The sequence below is a fragment of the Mustela nivalis genome (assembly GCF_964662115.1).
Source record: "Mustela nivalis genome assembly, chromosome: 13".
In the NCBI taxonomy this organism is placed as follows: domain Eukaryota; kingdom Metazoa; phylum Chordata; class Mammalia; order Carnivora; family Mustelidae; genus Mustela; species Mustela nivalis.
The window spans coordinates 69,900,408-69,918,852 of record NC_139032.1 but is presented as its reverse complement, the minus strand read 5'-3'; the positions used below and the strand labels follow the sequence as shown (position 1 = coordinate 69,918,852).

The window sequence follows — 18,445 nt, the reverse complement described above, 5'->3', positions numbered from 1 at the left end:
TAGAGGAAAATATGAAATAAAACAATGTCTGCTGAGGGCTTTCCCCAGAGCTGAATTTTACTCTGCTATTTCCCTGAGGACCCCTGGCTCAGCTTTGCTCTGTTCCTAGCACAGCTTTGGCCGCAGCCTTGACAGCAGCTTGGAGACAGATAGGAACATTATTTCATGAAGTAATTCAGACACGATTAAAAAAAAAACAAAAACTCATCTTGGCACTAACCCTGCACAAGCTTGAGTTTAACCTGTTATTATGATATTACGGGGAATAATAAGTAAGCTGCACACTGGAAAACTGCAGAAGCTTGGGAAGGAAGATCTCAAATTTGCACACAAGCCACTCAATAGAAAATAAAAGGATGCCCAAAGAATGAAATGTGCTAGTTAGTATAGAGTGCTTTTATCCACATGTAATCACAGGGAAAGCACTTGAAGAATTCCCTCTTTGCTCTAACTTCCAGAAAGGGTAGGTACTTGGAACTTCACAGTGATAAAGTCTGTAGCCTGGGATGAAGTATTTGATATTAGGCCAGAGGTTTGAGTGTCTGCATTTGGTTGATTATTATAAGGCCCCTTTAGAGCTTCCATGTCTAATTAATGGATCTCAGAAATCCACTTCATTCCCTAGCCCTGGAAGGATGCTGGGGGGATGTGGGGGGTCTGCTGATCTGACCCTGGAAAAACTAGAACTTCAGGAGATGGGAGCTAGAGAATCCAGATTTGTTGTAATACAGATGAGATGCAAATTATCATACTTCTCAGAGCCTGGTCTCTTCATCTGTAAATGGCCAAATGAGGAAAAGCATGTAGAGCCTCTGGAACACTAGGTCAGGTACCCTGAAAAGGCCCTGAGGCTGTAGTTCCAAGCTCTGAGGCTCAGAGCGGGCAAGTCACCAACTCCAGGTCTCAAGCACATTGTCTGCTTCGTGATCCTAATCCAACATGGTTTTTATATTTGTTTTTAAATGATTTATTGAGATGAAATTCAGATAACATGGTATTAACCATGTTGACTGAACAAATCAGTGGCTTTTAGTAACATTTACAATGTTGTATAATCACCACCTCTGTCTAGTTTCAAAATGTTTTTATCACTCCAATGTAAAACCCTGTACCCATTATGCAGAATCTCCTGTTCTCTTCTTTCCCCAGCTCCGGGCAATCGTGAGTCTGCCTGGTCACTATAGAGTTAACTCTTCTGCACATTTTATGCAAATATAGTTATTCATGATGTGACATTGTGTATCTGGCTTCTTTTACTCAGTATACTGTCTTAGAGATTTCTTTCCAAAAAAATCCAGCAATCTTGTTTTTAAAAAAATTTTTAAAAGGCAAAATTACATAAAATAAAATGTGCAGATTTTAAGTATAGAGCTTAAAAATTTTAACAAATACAAATACTTGCTTACAAAATCAAAATATAGAATCTTTCACACCCCCCAAATTTCTTTCTAAAATAAATTTAATTCTGAGCATATTGTTTTTGATGCTTTTGTAAATTTCTACTTGCTTGTTCTCATTATATAGAAATATCATCACTTAGGAGTACCTTGGTGGCTCATCGGTTAAGCATCTGTTGTAGGCTCAGACCATGATCCCAGAGTCCTGGGATTGAGCCCCACATTGGGCTCCCGATGCTCTGCGGGGAGCCTGCTTCTCTCTCTCTCCCTCTGCCTGCCACATCCCCTGCTTGTGCTCTCTCTCTGTGTCAATTAAATGAATAAAATCTTTAAAGAAAGAAAAATAATTAAGTATAATTATTTTTATATATCAGTCTGATATCCGGTCACCACAGTAAATTCATTTCTTTGTTCTAGTAGTTGTTTGTTGTTGTTGTTGTTGTTATTGTTTGATAGCATCCTTAAAATTCTTTAGATAAACAATCATGGTTTCTATAAATAAAATGGGACTTCTTTTTGCAATCCGTAGAACTTTGCCTTCTTTTTCTTGCCTTATTGCTCTGGCTAGGACCTTCAGTGCATGAAACTGGAGGAACGAGCATGGCCAGCCTGCCAAAATAAGTATGGGAATGAAGCCCACGGTGTTGCCATGATAGTGGCGTAAGAGAAGCAAAAGGAAGCAGGAAAGGGGAGAGAGAGGTGGAGGGCTACAGAGACAGAAATGCCCCCTGATGCCTCTCATCAGCATAGCCAGAGGACAAACCATTGCAGTGAAGGATCCTTCCACCCCTGCTCTTGTCTACCCAGACGAAGGGAGGACCTGGATGACTGGATTCCCGAAAGGTTTTTTGAGCAACTGTTAGGTACTTAGTCTCTGCTTCCCACACATGTTGTTCCTAATTATAAAATCATCATGGACACCATTTAGGAACATTTGCTGCCCAGGAACTGTGATTTATACCCTGTGGTATGTGTTGCAGCTGCGTTTCATAAACTGATTTACCAATGTGACAGAATCAAATCTAAACAGAGGCTGGCAATTTTTACTGAGCTGGAGATCATCCAGTTTTTTCACTCCTAGGATTTTATTTTCCTTGGGCTTTAAGACATCCTCAAGAAGCTGGGAGTTTACCTGGCCTTTTCATGTGCATAATTCGTTTTTATTCCTCTTGGAGACCCAAGTTAGCAAATCCAATGGCAGTTACTTTTCTAGTTAAGCACCTGAAGCTCAGAAAGACAAATGACTCCCCGCGATCACTCACAGGACAAATAGCCGTGCTGGGACTGGATCCTAACTTCACTCTCCAAACCTAGATGTTTTCGTCAACCTGCCATCTCACAGAGATGAAGCAGAGACCCGGCCACTGCCTCCAGCTTCACCAAACACTAGGAGCTGGGGATTGTATAGGCTCTCAAACAAAATACAGGGGACTGTTACTCTAACGAGGGGTGTGTTGATATCATACAACATAAACCATACTTTTCAATTGATGAGTACAAATGGGTAAGACTTAAGTCAGATTTTCACCCCCAACAAAAGAGGAGGAGGAGGGTGTTTATGAATTTTGCTGCTTTGGCTGTTTCCAAAGTATAAAAGGAGAGATTAGGGGAAGTATCCAGTCAGAAGAGAGATAAGACTTTAAGTAATGGGTGGTATGAAAAATGACCTTGAGAAAAGGAATGGTTGATTGGGTGACAGGAGTCTGATCAAGTCTTCATATACTGAAGTTCTAAGATATCTTCTTGGGGGTGGAAACTATACTGAATGGTCAGCATATGAAATCATGTGCAGTTTCTTAAATATAACCTGCTTTGCTGACCTCACAACTTTTCTTCATGTTTTCTCTCTTCCTAGATTTCCCTTTCTCCTATAAACCAGTGATAATCACCTACACATCCATCAAGACCCAGGAAAGACAGGTAAGCCCCAGAGAGTTCTCTTAGGCTCTATGAGTCTTCCCTCTGTCTTGTCCATATTTCTAAGAACCGAAGTATAATCATATCCAAATGTATTTAAGCTATTTGTATGTATCTAACCACTTAACTCTACAGTGCTTGAGGCAGAAGACTGTCTTCTTAGTCATTTCTTTACCCCAGGACCTATATAAATGCTAGCACATGGTGTATGGTCAAAGCTCTTTGCAGCAAACAGTGAAAAAACTTGCAACACTGAAAAATTCTTTTACTAAACATACCTTATATAGCTAGGAAAAAACTCATACACATTTGCGTATTGTCTCTAAGTCTACTAATAAGAAATAAATGTCAGCATTTAATGAGATTTCTCTGCTTACAGTCATGCTGTGGAAGAGAACATTGCCACTGCTTGTAGAATTTATTGACATCCAAGATTATGTGGTGCTTTTGGAATGCACACCACGAATGAGAAAAAAAATGGCTAGGAAAATGTGAAAATGTGAACACGTTGGTAGAAAAAAATTAATCTCTAAAATTATATTTGAATGTATTTTTATTTAAATTAATCATAAATCATATAACTAAGTTACACATTCATCTAGATGACAACTTAGATTCAGATATAAATCTTGACTCAAGCACCTGTTTCCTCTGTGAGCTCCTGAGCATTTTTGAGCCTTTTGTCTGTTAAAAGGAGGCAATGTATATTTTTGGAAAATGGAAGCAACTTGTCATTAAAATTTTTTGATGTAAAGAGGTTAATTACCACTAAATCAATCCACAAGTTCAACTCATTTCCAATTAAAATTCCAATGGAATTATTTTTAGAATTTGGTGAGATATTTTTAAGTTCATCTAGAAAAGTGTAAGAGATATTAAGAGATAGAAATGAGATTTCAAATTAGGAATAAGAGCAGAGATTATTTACTGCATGGATTGGCACCGTTGGCTAGTCATTTGGAAAGTATGGTAGTTACTCCTATGTGTCAGGCATAGCTCTACATATTTTATACCAATTAACATTTTAAATTTTCACAGGCATTCCATAAGTAGATACTATTATTATCACTATTCACAGAGGAGGAAATTAGACACAGACAAGCTAAGTAATTCATCCAAGATCATACAAGCAGTCAGTAGAGCTGGCACTGGAACCCAAGCAGTCTAGACTCTGGGTTCATGCTACAAACTATTATGTTTTAGTGTCTCACAGCCTCATGCCTTGCACCAAAATACATTTCAAATGGATTGAAGTTTAAAAAGTATATTTAAACCCAAAATATTAAAAAAAAATCTTTCTATAATTTCAGGATAAGGAAGGCATTTTTAAATGACATTAAAATCAGAAATGAGAAAAAAAGGATAGATTTGACTACATAAACATTAAAAATATTTTAGCAAAACCAACCAAACCAACAATAAAAAATATTAAAAATTAAATCAACCAAACAATAGACAAAAATCCACAGAAAATTAACACCATCAGATAACAAATTGGGACACATGTAAGCAATGCGGTTAAGTATTAATAGATCAACGAATACAGAAAGAGTTCAATGGAGGAGGAGAATGTACCAGGAGTTAGTCATCAGTCCTCCATTGAACTCCTCCTCCCCCTCCTTCTCCCCCTCCCCCTCCCCCCTCCTTCCCCTCCTCCCCCTCCTCCTCCTCCTCTCTTCTTCTTTTTACTTTTATTGATTGTCCGAGTTTCTTACAATATACGTGTATTTTTTCAATTCTGAAGTGGATTAATCTTTGAATTACCTTTTTCCATAAAGTCAGAAGTGGAATATTCCTAGAGCATAATAAATTTACATATTCCTAGATCACAGTAGTTTCTATGATATTTTGTGGAAAGCTTTAGGTTTAGAGAGACTGGCTTATGGTAAAAAGCCAGTGAGACCATATAAGTTACTAATTTCTACATCTAAATTGCAGTGCAGCGTGCTCTGAGAACATGACCTATATAATTTCTGCTTTGGGGAATTTATCTTGGCTTTATTTTTGCAGCTAAATATATGATCTATAGATGCAAATGTTCCATAAGGTCTTGGAATGAAGACATATTCTCTCTTTCCCCTGAAATCACTATGTATATATTCACTTGCTAACCTTATTATTCATATTGTCTATATCCTTGAATAGTGTTTATCTACTTGAACGGCCAAGGCTGGGGTGGTATTTTAGTCTCTGATAGTTCTGTTTCTGACATTTTGCCTGGTATTTCTAATGTACAACCATTTTTATTCTTGGAAATCTCAGTGCTTTTTGTCAGTATGCAGAGATATTCCCTGTCCTACTTAATTCTACCTCCTGCATATTCTCTTTTGTCTGAAATTTGTATTGTGAGTCCTAATGCCTTTTTTGTTGGGACTTGCTAAATCATAAGTATGCTTTTCCCTGTCTTTGCATGTTTAATCTTTTAAAATAATTTAATACTTTGGGTTTAGAGGTGACGCTTCCTGTTAGGTTTTCATTTCTGACCATTTATTGCCCCAGTTGATATGTTTGGTCTCATTTCTATGATCTTCTTTCCATCGTGCTTCCACACTTTTTATTTCATCAGAGTTTTATTCTCCAAAGTGGGATACATAAACCCCATCTGGTGTACAAGATCATTCATTGGAAACTCAGAAGAAAATATTATTTTTTAAATTTAAAAACAAGAAGATATGAAGCTTTACTAATATTTAATCCTCACTGATACTGGTATTTTGCCCAGGTTTACATGTAAGGCAGACCCACTCTGTATTCCTAGTGTATGAGGTAGAAGAGAATGATTTCTAGAGGTCAGAGTAAATGATGGTGACACTTTTACATATTTTGCTCACTTTTCTTGACTCACTGGAGTTTAAGCGTACTCAAACAGATTTAAAGGATATTCTTTCACTTTTATCTAAGGTAATTCATAAAATCGATAAGAACTTTAAAATGATTCCTCAAAAAAGGGGGGGGCAGGTTAAAAGTAATGTCCATTATGCAAACACAAACCAAGAGAACAATAATAACAACTCTCTCCCCTCAATCTTCCCTTCCTCCCCACTGGGGGGTGAAAAAAAAAAAAAGGCTAGGTAATACTTTCCCTTTTCCTGGCAGGAATTCAGCATCGGCCACATTATGAGGTAACAGAGAGCATTTTTAAAACGGATGTTTGGAAATGTTTCCTGGTGTTTCCATTGCTATCTGATACATTGCTGAAATTGATATAAAGGTTACATGTATAAAAAATAATCTCTCATATCAACACACTTTAAAAACTTGAAATAGAATTTTTATCCTGTTCAAAAGTTTTAGAGGATTTTAAACCCATTTGTCAAAGCATAAAAATGTAACACATACTGATACCTTTTCAAGAACAATTGAAAGTGGAAATTTACTACCACTTTTCAACAATAACAATTACATAATTGGTGGAGGGGATATAATTATTCAGTGTAGCCAATGACATACTTCTCTGCTTTGAATTTGTCTAATCTCTGTGAAGGATCTTAATCAGTTATTAGTCACGCAAACCAAGTTTGAAATAAAAATGGACCCAGAATTGCACCTTTAAATTGCTATAGGCAAGATGTGGGACCAAGATTTTCAGAGACATTGGAAGCAGGATTAATCATTCTGCTCTCAATAAAAGTTACTACATTAAGGAAAGAAAAAAATATATTATTAAGAAATATAATAAAGTTTGTTTTAAATTAGTGTTAGTTTCAGGTTTATTTTACCTTCTCCATGATTTAGTTACTGTATTTCCTATAATATTTGTGCATATACATGTACATACTATGGTACATGCATTTGTTTCTTTTTTTTTTTTTAATATAATTTTTTATTTTTTATAAACATATATTTTTATCCCCAGGGGTACATGCATTTGTATATAATTAATTAAGAAATCACTGGAGTGGAGATATTGCTCAAAGTTTCACTGATAAAACTAATAATGCAGTGTTTTATTTGGCTTATATTTTTGCCTTTAGTTTAAAAAATTTGAATATATTTTCTCTCATATTTGATGCTGAGAATTAAGCTGTATTTACTTCCATTACAAAAGAAATTTAACATACTTGTGTATATTTTCTCCCTCATATCCTAATTTTTATTGGTAATAATTTTTTACTTTGACCAAATTATTATCATTTTCATCATGTAGCTTCTCTTTTAAGGATTAATTTTAATACCTATGTTAGGTTTTAAAACCGTATTTATAATTATTTAAACAACTGTGACTTAATTTGTATCACTGAAGCTTTTCTACTACAACTTCCACATTCTTGAATTTTAAAAATTTGGTTTATATCTTGATTAAATCTTTAAGTAACTTATATCCATATATGATTTTCTGGAAGCATATATGAATGATATAATGCCATGTCTTATATCCCTCAGTATAAGTTTTTTAGCTTCATATACATAATTCAATTACTTAATTATAGACTTCTTTGTCACAATCTTTTTCCCCCCTTAAAATACTCTAGACATCATTCTATTGTTTCTGGAAGTTTGCAACACAAAGATGTCTGTTTTATCTCTACTGTATTTTTTTTTTTAAGATTTTATTTATTTATTTGACAGAGAGAAATCACAAGTAGACGGAGAGGCAGGCAGAGAGAGAGACAGGGAAGCAGGCTCCCTGCTGAGCAGAGATCCTGATGTGGGACTCGATCCCAGGACCCTGAGATCATGACCTGAGCCGAAGGCAGCGGCTTAACCCACTGAGTCACCTAGGCGCCCCTCTACTGTATTTTTTTTTTAAGATTTTATTTATTTATTTTGACAGAGAGAAATCACAAGTAGATGGAGAGGCAGGAGAGAGAGAGAGAGAGAGAGAGGGAAGCGGGCTCCCTGCCAAGCAGAGAGCCCGATGCGGGGCTCAATCCCAGGACCCTGAGATCATGACCTGAGCCGAAGGCAGCGGCTTAACCCACTGAGCCACCCAGGTGCCCCTCTACTGTATTTTTTAATGTTATTTTTTTCCTATATTTTGCCTTCTGTGGCTCTTCTGCTGGTTTCTCCTGGCCTCACTCCCATGGCTATTGTCTTCATCTGCTCAACAGGTTGCTAGAGGGTCTAGGAGAATCTCAGATGGCTTCATGCAGCCTGGGACCTTGGTACTGGCTGATATAGGGTCTTTCTCCATCCTATCTATGCTGAGCCTGGCCACATTACGTGGTGATGAAGATGTTCCAGTTGCTGAGGACAAGAGCTCAAGGCCTAGGGCCTAGGCTCTAGAACTTCTCCCATGTTACTTCTGCCACTTTCTTTTGGTCTAAACAAGTCACAAGGCCAGCCAGATTCTATCCGCCTCTGAACAGAAAGTGTGATATTGTGATTTATAAGAAATATATCTTTGCTCTTCATCTGTGTTCCAAAGCTCAAACCCCCTGGAATCTCCAAAGTGATGGTCATGAGATGGTGGTGGCTGGGTGGGGAGGTGGGGGGCAGTGTCTCCTGAATCGCCTCAGAGTAGGGGCTGGTTACCACCATGTGATTGGGAGTGTTGGAACTTTCAGGTCCATCCTCCAGTCCCTGGGAAGGGGAGGGGGGCTGGTGACTGACTCAATCACTAATGGCCAAAGACTTAATCATACATGCCTACGTAATGAAATCTCCATAAAAGTTCTAACCTAAGGGGTTTGGACAACTTCAGGTTGCAAAATACATGGATGTTGGGGACAGTGGTGTGTCAGAGAGAGCATGGAAGCTTCTGTCTTCCCCAGAGCTCGCCCTGTGCATCTCTTACCTGGCTCTTCCTATATTGTATCCTTTAAAGTAAACTGATAACTAGTTCGTAAATTGTTTTTCCTGAGTTCTGTGAGCCATTCTAACACATTGCTGAACCAAAGGAGGGGGTCATGGGAGCTCCCAGTCAGTCCAATGCACAGGTGACAGCCTTCACTTGTGACTGGCATCTGAAGTGGAGGTGGCCTTGTGGGACCTAGCCCTTAACCTGAACTCCAGGTAGCTAGACCGCCCAGTTGTCCACAGAGAATTGGAGAATTGCCTGATGTGGGGGAAAAAACCTACACATCCGGCGTCAGAAGTGAAGTAGTGGTGTGAGTACAGGTATGGAAAAACAGAGTTCTCCTCTTGTTGGTAAAGAAAGCAGAGAGAGGAAATAGAGCTTTTTCCTTTCCCAATGATGCAGGCTGGCTGGGCCCAAGGACCCAACGATGCAGGCTGGCTGGGCCCAGAAGACCCAGGTCCCCGCAGGATCAGCCAAGAGGGTCCTGGGCTTTGTGTAGGAGAGAAATCGAATGCAAGCGGGAAGGAAGTGAGAGCAGAGTTTACTGAAGAAAGACATGGAGTGCCGACTGAGACAGAGTGTCTGGGAGACTCAGAAAGGATAGAGGAGTGAGTCTCGTCTTTGCTTGGGGTCTGGGGTTTTTATTGAGAGTTGTGGTGTGGTGTTCCTGTCTCCTCAGGCACCCAGGAACAAAGACGAGTGTTTAGGTGTCCCCTGTAAAGCCACTCGTGCCCTAGGGCCTTGGGGGAGTCAGTGGTCTGGAAAATGTACATGACAACCCTCACTCGTTAGATGTTACCAATTGTGCTGGAAGACTTCAAGCCAATCATTAACTCTTCCCCCGCAAGGAGAATACACGTGATCTCCACTCTAAGAAGTGTGTTAGGCGGGGATGCGGGTCCCAGCAAGAACAGAAGCAGGAAAAGGAACTAAAAAAAGCCATCCTTCAGGGGATCCCTTAACTGTAGTCCCTATCTCACCAAGGCACTGCCAAATCACACTGTAACAGGGCTTGGATCCTGGGAGGGAAGGAATTTGCTGCCATCGAACAATTTGCACCAACAGACTCCAACATTCTTCTTAGCGACAGAAGTTCATCTTCCCCCTCCCACACCCCTTGACCATTCAGAGTCCCAATTTTTTTTCCGTTCTTGAGGAGCTTTCTGCTGAAGTAGACAGGCTTGATAGAGAAGACACGCTGGCTGCTCAAAGGCCTTGGTCTAAGAGAGACAGACTCTTCACTTTTACTCCTATTCCTTCGGTAAGAACTGTTCATAGGGCTCTACCCTAATGTGAAGCGGAAGACATTTCCCAAGAATAGTAATGACAGGGGACCATGAATCTTTGGTGAACAATCAGTCATCTATGCCACATCAAATACTGCTTTTTTTTTTTTTTTAACTTTCACTGCTGCTTCTGTTATCAGACTCACTCAGAAGCCCTCTAGAATCTTTCTGAGACACAAATTAGCATATTGGTGTTCTTATATCTTAGAGGAAATGTTTCCGAAGAAGCATTTCATGTCTTCAAGGTGACTTTCTTATTCAGACTTACAGCTTCCTTTCAGGACGGAGGACCGACCCCCGTTTGGTATGGCCTCCCACTTGAAGTGGCCTTCTACTTCTGTCTTGAGCACTTTCTTCTTGAGATGGGTCCTGGCTTAAGGAGAAAGCCTCCCAGCAGGACTAACATTTTGATTGTTGGGTTTTTCCCACCCCAAGATCTCTTTTCTCCCCTGCACATTAGTTGGTCCTGTAGGAATTGTCTTGGTCCCTCTGCTTCTTTGCCATTCCTTCTCTGTCACTGGGCAATCATGAACTGAGCCAAAATGGTGCCTTGGGTTCATTACCATTAGCCTGAATGAAACATACATCCCTTAACGTGTTGGACATATGTATGGCATCCTTCCTATTTTCCAAGGCTGATGCTGGTTTTTCCCTAATTTTATATCCATCGGTCATCCCATTGGACTGAGGGTGGAGGGCTGAGTGTTGGACGCCTGCACTTACGTCACCATCAGATGCAGAGGGATTACACAGCCTTACATTGAAATGCTTGTGGAAATTATATGGCCTGTGATATCAGTTTCTTTAAAACACCTTGTAAACTTTTACTTTTGCAGAACTATCATAAATCTGTTTAATTCAACAGTTTACACTAAGTACTCCAGTATTCCACTTAGAAGTGAAGCGTTTTTCTGCTCCATTGAAACTGTGCACTGTTAAGAATACCGCTTGTTGCCGTCCAGTTTCTCCATCTCTGATAATGAAAAATCGTGATAGGCCACTGTGCACCCATGTAGCGGGTAGCTCCCGAAGCTGCTCGGCCATTCTAGAAGAGGAGGCTGCTCGGCCGTTCTAGAAGAGGGGCCAAGCATTGGGGCTCAGGCGTCAGGAGTGGTGCTTCTGACCTCACACAGCTCGTGGGTGTAGAGGAGCAGACGGTAATTGAATTAGGCCCCACTAAGCAGTCTGACACCTGAAACCACATGTGGTTTCAGGTGAGGCCAGCGACAGGGTGTCTAATAACACGGGTAGACTGGCGGTGGTCGTGGGGTTTTCGTAATACAGATTTTGAAATCAGTGTGAAGACACCATCCAGTAAGACTCCCACTTGTATTTATATGGAAAGCTTTTTTCAAAGTGTATGAACCACATCATGTACAACCACATGTTCAATAAAAACCATCCTTAGTTAAAAAAATAATTACATAAAATCATGATCCTCCTGGAAAACCCTAATCCCCAAGCTCGGACTAGGGAAAAGACGATGAACATCCTAAAATTAAGCATGAAATATTCATCACATATGTGACATGTAAACATATTTATCCTTATAGGAAATTTATCATAGTTTGTGGGATCATGGGAGGGTTTTCTTTCTCATCTTTCAAGTTTCAAATAATGAATGTGTATTTTATAATTAGAAAAAAATGTGATGATTATTCTTTTGAAAATAGGAAATTAATAAGGATATGTTCTGATGAACAAAATTTTTTCTCTATAAATTATCTTGGTTTATCTATCAAAATAACAACTAAGATGAATGCCTGAAATTAAGATTGTTTTAAAAATTATTTTCCTATTTTGTTTTGAGGGGGAGATTGTTTTGTTTTGTCCAGCACATTTTGAAACTATAACTCTGCCTTAAAAATTGGGCATTTTCATCATGACTAATGGCTTCTAAATACTACTGCTTTGGAAAAAGAAAAAAAAAGTGGTTCTTTGTTCTTGAAACCAAAGACAAAGTATCATATGGCTCTGTTTCCTCTAACTTACTTCATTCAGTTTGAATTATTTTGACATCTATTCCATGTCCTGTTTCCGTAATCTGCTTGACATTGATCTCAACATTTCATTAGGAATTCATGGTGGAAAGAAATTACTCTGAACATTTGTACCTTGTTCTTACAGTAAATGAAGTGCCATTTACATTTTATATCTTTTCTTGCTAAACTGTAACCCTTGGAAGACTTTGGTGCTTTTCCATTATTAGCTCAAAAATATTTATTATCATTTTCCCTCTTGATTTATGCTGAGACCTCAATGATGGAGCCATGATTCTCAGGATCATTATATAAAATTGCATAAGTGATCCCTGAACAACAACAACAAAAATTCTTTAAATTTCTTGACAACCTGAAGAAGGAGTTGGATCCTTAACATTTCCTTTCGTGAAAGGGCTCTCTTACTAGAATGGCATAGTTTTGTCTACTGTGGTTTGATCTTCTGGGTGTGAAAACATACAAATTTACATTCTAGAAATGACATTTTAGTACAGAAAGAACAGCAGCTTTAGAAACAGCAGACCTGAGTTCTCATTCAGCACAAAGATAATTACTTGCTATGCATTCTCAGACAAGTTATCTCTCTTCTCTGAGCCTCTATATTCTCATCTTCAAGTGAGATTAAAATGACAGCAGCAACAACAGGAGCTGTCTTTCCATATTGTTCTGAGGATGAGAAATACACCCTGTACCTTAGATGCAGTAAATGCTCGGTGAATGATGGCAACCGTGTGTTCAGGTCTCTGCTTTCTGCTCTGTCCATTTCCGTGTTGGTGGAATGCCTGGCACATACCGAATGAATTACCAGCTGTGACTCTGAGTTTTGGAACTGAGGAATGCACAGTTTGGAAAGTAGGAGCTCTTATCTTTAACAGTAGCTTTTGAAAATTTAGTTGAGAGTGCTCAGTCCTCCATTTGTGGAGATGAAGTCTAACAGCAACCCTAAGTGACATCGGAACTACTTGGAAGTACAACCCAAATCAGGAGGCTGGCTAATTATGTTAACTGTGAGATTCATTGTTCTTATTTATTCATTCATTCATTCATTTTATGTTCAATCACCGTACTTACCAAGTATCTGGATACAGAGTAAAAAGGACAGGCAAGGCCCCTTGTTGCAAGCAAATGGTTTTTCAGTGGGGAGAGAGTTAAGGGAAAAAAAAGAGAGAGAGAAGGACACAAATTAAAATAATTGGAGCTTGTTGAAAATGTTGGGGACTCAGTTGGATAGTAACAGAAGACGTATTGAGAAAGAGGGGTCCTACTCCTGGAAGGCCTGGGGCTAGCGCTGACATTTAAGCTTCAATGAGAAGTGGCAACTTTTGCAGAGAATGGGGGCAAGACTGGTCCAGGAAGCCAGAAAAGCCTGCGCAAAGCCCTCAGTCTAGAAACATGGGACATCTGATGAATATCCAGGTTGTTGTCAGGGCCATGGCAAGTCTTTCTTCTCTCATCCCACTTGCTGAATACGAACGGATGTGTGGGACTTGTGATACTTTGAGACCCTTGTTAGCTGTGTATTAAAATATCCTGGAATAGGAGAGTCCAGAAGATTTTATACAGGCAGGCGTAATTTCTAGTAAGATAGGTTTACAGGTCACTAAATAAAAGCTATCCAGCCATCTTGTTTGCTATCACAAATAATAATAATAATAATAATAATAATAATAATAATAATACCTCCATTTCTGTTTGGTGCACTTGTAGTTCACAAAGAGCCAACTAAATATTAGAACATTGCTATTTCTTGGCTTTGCAAAAACTATTTTGAGTTCTAATATGGGTTTTCCACTATAGGAGCTGAGGATTTTCCCCTGTCGGCATTGCTCATCTCCCCATTCTCTCCATTTAATTATGTGACCCTGTATAGATGATTTACAGCTGGGCATTCAGTACCGTATGGTTCCTTTTCTCACACAATATTTCATTGCCCTTGGAGTTAATCTTGTTTTTGTCCCTTACTTAGGTTTCTACGCCTTAATCCATTCATCCCTACATTTACTCCCAGTGTGTAAATTTAAAACATATTAGATATTTTATGAATTTCATCTTCTTGAAGAACTTTCTTCTGTATTCTTTTCACCTGCTCCAACCTGGAACAGTGTGCAGGACATGGAGATGTGTGGCCCAGGAGCCCTTTCCAAGGGGAGAACTATTTTGTTCCAGTTGCTGTCAGCCCCTCACCTTCTACTTCACCTGCAGAGAGCTGTCCCTCCCAAGGGCATGGCCTTCCCAAGGTGGCCTGTATCCCATGATTGATGATGGAGAGGATAGAAGGGTCACTTCTGCCCACTGGAGGACAACTCAAAAGCGCTGTGGTGTTGCAAGATCTCCCTGGGGAGGTATTACTTTAGCCGAATCACAATGCAATTTTTCCACCTGCTCAATCTTGTCTCTTCCCTCTCTTTTCTTCCCATATTCTGAGAATTACGATTCTCTAAAAAAGACTCTGCATGCCAAGCTCCTCAGCATCTGCTTCTGGAGAACCAACTAAAACATGTTACTCTCTAGGGTTTCTGCATAGGAGTTTTCTTGTGTTGTCCTCTCACTATCATCCTGGAGATTCCCTTTGATACACTGTTACACCGTAGTCTATATTTTCCAGATCTTAAGTCTTCTTCTCTTTGCTTCCCTCCCTTGTTTTGTTGGAGCACATCCACTAGTAGTTTCTCAAGAAGAGATATAGGAGAAAATGATTTTTTTAAACCCGTCTGTTTGAAAATGTCTTTATTCCTATCACATTTAATTAAGAGCTTAGTTGGGCACAGCCTTCTGGGTAGGAAGTAATTTCCCTTGGAATTCGGAAGGCATTGCTCATGCCTTTTTGGTTCCATGATTTGTGTTAGGAACTATGATGCCAGTATAATTTTTAAGCCTTTATATTAAAACAAGCTGTATTTCTTCTCTGTAAATCTGTAGGATCCTGTTTACTCTCATTGTTTTGAAATTATATCTTTCTCCAAATTAGGAGAAATGTATTATTAGTCGTCTAGTTACTCTTCACCTTCCCACAGTTTCTTGCTTTTAGCTCCTCTGTCTTCTTTATCCTTGTGTATTTATGCTTTAAAGCAAACAAACAGGTGGACAGGCAAACAAACAATAATAATGCATTATAGTGCCTGATGACACTGAAGTAGACCTTTGGGGACGAGGGAACAGTTGGTTAAAGATGTGTGTTCAGTCTCACATTTTTAATTTAGTTTTTCTGTTTTTGTTTTTCAAGGAAAAGTTTGTCTGGTAAAACTGCTATATCTTTTTCCCTTTCCTCTTCCCTTTTTAATGTGTTTCTTTGGGTTCTTTCCCACTAACACTAATTGCATATCTGTACTCTGTGACAATTTGTACCTATAAAGTCATTATTTTGGTGCCTTTGACTCTACCTGTCCATGGCCAGGATAGAGATCGCTCTGCTCTCTTCTGATTCCAGTCCTGCGTAGACGATGCTAAGAGTAAACAAGTGGCTGTTTATACGGAGGAGGACTCATATTTGTGCATTATAGTTAAGTTAGGTCACCTGTGGATTTCCTTAGGCCTCGACCTCAGGAATGTCTCTTTTTAGTAAGTGTAGAGAGCTGCAGGTTTCTTTAGGAATTAGAGTTAGTGTAATAGGTCCTTAAGTATACTATTGGAACTTCTTTAATTGTGGAATTACTTTTTTGCTGGGAGTGACTGACATGGTGCAAACAGCACCCCTTGGCTGAAACTAACGAATAACTAGTCCTGAGACAGGAGAGAGAAAGTGGATCCCAATGAATCAGTTCCTGAGTTCTTTACATCTTTTGGAACTAGATATGATCTAAATATGTAATACATTATGTGCTATTATGTGCTAAATAATGTTAATTCATAGACCATAATTCTTATCAGCATTAATTAGTTGGGAAAGTGAGAAATGAAATTAAAGACTCTCACCTTCTTGTTCTATGTGTTCTAGTGATGAGAGCCCTAGCAGAACAGATACCCCAACCCCATGTTTTAAAAAATTTCAGCCACTGTGCTTAAATAGCTTTATGACTTTGGGTAAGTTACTTTATTTCTCTAAGATATATGACCTTATTTGTAATTTGGAGAAGACATTGATTTCTTCATAAGGTTGTTGTTAATGAATTCATGTACACAAAGCTGTGAGCACACACGTGTTTATATATGGTAGATTGGCAGATATTCTCTCTTTTTTTTTTACATGTAACTTACATTTTATTTTATTTTTTTTAATTTTTATTTTATATAAACATATATTTTTATCCCCAGAGGTACAGGTCTGTGAATCACCAGGTTTACACACTTCACAGCAGGTAGATATTCTCTTAATGGTAGTTTTCTTCCCTTGGGTCATCTGAGTTTGACCAAGAACATGGTCATTTTTTATGTGTGATAAAATTTGGAGGCCAAACTATTACTCCTCTTTTGAAGAATTGACAAGATAAGGAGATGTCATCTATATTAACCAAACTGTGAATTCAGATGGGCCTTAAACCCCTCCATACACCTTTGATCCTCAAATTAAGGCCAGTCAATTTAAGGTGGCATGAGTGCCTCAGAATCAAGGAAGATTTCATAGCTGGAGTTAACTGCAGCGAAGAAAGTGGGGGTCTGTAAATAAGAACTGACAGCTAAAGCAAAGATTAATCTTAATGGCATGCATTAACAATATGCAATTTGAGATTGGCAGTGGAGAATTCTCCCTGAGAACTGGCATTCAGCAGTATGGGTCTTGACATGGGAATTCACATGGGCAAGCACATTCATTCAATATACCTTTTCTGTCCTTAAGACATTAGCATACCCAGAGACCCACAAGATCAGGGAAAGTGGCCTATTTATTCACATCAAATCATCATATGTACAGACTGTTTCCATTTAATATAATTGTCATTCAGCAGTAAAGACTCACTTGGTATAACTTAGAAGTGACAAGGAAATTGGACGGAGCTTCACATGGTTGACTCTAGAAAAACGATGAAGCAGTGACTAGAAACCTTGAAATTAAACCCTGATGTCTATGAAGATTTTAGTGGGGGGTGTCCACATAAAAAAGTGATGGCAGAATGGAGCCCACTAAGGTTATTGGGGGCTTTCACTGGACTTGTTTCATAGGATCCTTGTCTTGGGTCAGATTCTAGACTGAAGGATGATGTCACTGTGACCACCAGCTCCTCTTCATGATTGTGGTTGGTGAAGGGCCAAAGGGCAGAGGAACTGTGAAGTGCCTGCTTCAGGGTGTTCCAACTATTGTTGACTTCTGGACTAGTCAGGCAAACATAACTTTTTTTTTTAAATGCTTCATTTGAGTAGATCCGGTTATAACTGCTCTTATCTCTCCTGATGAGAAAATTATAAAAATTAGTGGAAGTTATCTGAAAACCTTAGGGAAAGGGAATATATAAAAATAGTACTATTTTTACATTTCAAAGATACATTTAAGTTATAAACTGATAAAAAGCTTACTCTGTTAACTATACTTTCTTAACAGCTAAAAGATAAATATCTTTTCTAAGTTTATATTTCCTAAGAAAATGCATTTCCCCATTTATTAAAAGTACTCTTCTATTCTGTTAAATAATAGATTTTGTTGCATAGAAGACTATATTTTCTGATACTACATATCCTGTATCTGGCATGTCTTTACAAAAAGTGCACATAGGTGATATGGTTATTGACTAATCAGGTATTTCCCATTTGTGCATTATCCCAAGGGTCAAAGGGGAGGTGGGATGATTGTTGTGGAAGGCAGGGAAGGTTTACCTGTGGACTTAGGACAAGATTTGAGAAACTGACGCAAGTCCCAAGAGGTAACTATACATTGAATCATTATTATATATTGCAAGTGTGTACCTGGGGTATTGCAATAGCACAGGAACGTTTTTCACTTTAAAATGCCTTCACATTTGCGAGCTTTTGTAACCACTTTCGTGTTCTGAATTTTCAAACACAATCTGTCTGCTATCTTGCCTGGCACAGACTGTCACGAACAGGAAAGAGGGCTACGGACCATCTCCATGGTCTAGATCCCTCAAGCTCATCAGGGCTCTGCCGTGTGGTCAAGATCGTGCAGCTGATTAGAGATCGAGCCTGCTTAAAAAACCAAACTGGTCTCATTTCAAA

General features: G+C 38.8%; 1 long non-coding RNA gene across 2 annotated transcripts in view; it reads left to right on the top strand.

The window, feature by feature from the left end:
• Window positions 1-18,445, top strand: part of LOC309847098 — a 285,521-nt gene that overhangs the window by 186,311 nt on the left and 80,765 nt on the right. For both annotated transcript variants that reach the window (XR_014302304.1, XR_014302305.1), the window contains exon 3: window positions 3,253-3,317. This is a non-coding gene — a long non-coding RNA (uncharacterized lncRNA). The remainder of the gene's footprint in view (window positions 1-3,252; window positions 3,318-18,445) is intronic.